Below are 1946 nucleotides of genomic sequence, written 5' to 3'. Positions count from 1 at the left end.
TAAAAGCCCCCTAGGTGGTTCTCACGCTCAGTTAAGACTCAGGAGCACAGCACTGAGCCACGTGCTTTGAGAAACACATTAGCAAAAGTACCATCATCAGACTAACCACAATATTAGAAAGCATAGTAGTTACTTAGTAAGGCCCTGAGGGTAAAAGTAAAAATATTGGAAGTGGGCCATTCGTGAACGAATTATGAAATAAGCAACTTAGATCCTAAAGTCCCCACTCAGTGGCTCTGTCCCTCACCATTTGTGCCCCTGCTCCAACTTCAAACTGAAGCATGCCCCCCTTTTATAGTCATGGGGAATTAAAGAAGCCCATATCATATCTCTACCCAAATCTGTCCACTGTGACTTTCAATAATGAAAGGGAAAATAAACTATTTCCTCTGGCAGTCCAGTGAGGTGGTTTGGTTTGGTTTGGTTTGGTTTGGTTTGGTTTGGTTTGGTTTGGTTTGGTTTGGTTTTGCTGTTCCTTGGAAATCTCAGGAATCCAGGTTTCATGTGAATCTTCCCAACACCTTTCCTAAGATCAGCTCAGGATGGAAACTGAAGTCAGGACAAGGGACCCTTTGTCTCTGGTTTTCCTATTTCCTCACTTCTAAGTCTGTTAGAACGTTCACTCTTCTCTCCAAAAAGGTAGAATCAGACTCCAGTACCCTCCATTCCTTCTGTTTCTATTTTGAGACAGGATCTCACCATAGAGTCCTAGCTAACTGACCTGGAATTTGTGACCTAGACTAGGCTAGCCTTAAATCAGACATCTACCAGCCTTGCCTCCTGTGTGCTAGGATTAAAAGAATGCCACTATGCTTGACTTTACATGCACAAATCTTGAGTTTTCAACAAGATCTCTTCCATCTTTTTATAACTGTTGCTTTTTTTTAATTAAATTTTCCCTGAGGGCTCTGAAAACTAAAAATATTCAAGATTAAAAGAAAATAACCCCTAATGAGGAATTTTTATGCACTCAACAAAATGAGCATAAACAGAATTAAAGATGAAAAACTAAAGGAAAACTCTGTTTCTCACAGAACAGACAGCTCTGAGATGCACAAGGTCAAGATTATCAAGTGAAGTTACAATTAAGTGGTTGTCATGGGAAGAACCCACTGTATTTATATATCTGGTGCAAATATGTATGTTTACAAATACATATATAGACTTTCAATTACACTATATATATATATTTATTATCCTCAACAGTAGTAGAAATCTGTGCTTTGCCATCCTCTTGATCCCAAAAAATGCTCTCTTCCTCTCCCTCTCCCCCTTCTCTTTCTCTATACATATATAACACATATATACCTACATATGTGTATATATGTAATATATGTGTTATAAGTATATATTTATATATTTTTAAATTCTATATACACAAATATATATTGCATCTTGTGGGATCAATGGAATAACAAAACCCCAATTTCTACTACGTTGAAGATAATACATGGAAGATATGGAAGTTCTATTTTAAGAACTTACCTCTAGCCAGGAAGAGTGGCACATATCTGTTATTTCAGAGGGACTCTACAAGGTCAAGTCCAATTTGGGCTGCATAAAAAGTTCCAACCTAGCCAGATCTGCAAAAAAAAAAAAAAAGAATTTATTTACATTCACTTTTATGATATAATTGAAAATATGACCAGGGGTGTTAGGTGTATCTACAAAATCTGCATTTAAAGACCTTTTAACTCTGAAAATCAGAATACTGGTAATATCATTTTCATCGTGAATCAAAAAATATTAAAACACAAAACAGTTATTTGTCAAAGGCCAAACAGAGCTAATTAATCTACTTTAGTCTACCCTTCTCTTAGACTATTTTCTGTTGTATCAAAATCCTCGAGGCGAGGGCCACAAGCCTCTTCCGGTCAGACCAGCACCGGGGTAGCTAGGGCGCAGGGTCTGTTGACACTCACCAGCTACCCACAACACCCGCCACA

This window comes from Mus caroli, chromosome 17 (genome assembly GCF_900094665.2).
Source record: "Mus caroli chromosome 17, CAROLI_EIJ_v1.1, whole genome shotgun sequence".
NCBI classification, from domain to species: domain Eukaryota; kingdom Metazoa; phylum Chordata; class Mammalia; order Rodentia; family Muridae; genus Mus; species Mus caroli.
The sequence above is the reverse complement of the archived record's forward strand: the minus strand, read 5'-3'. Positions refer to the sequence as shown.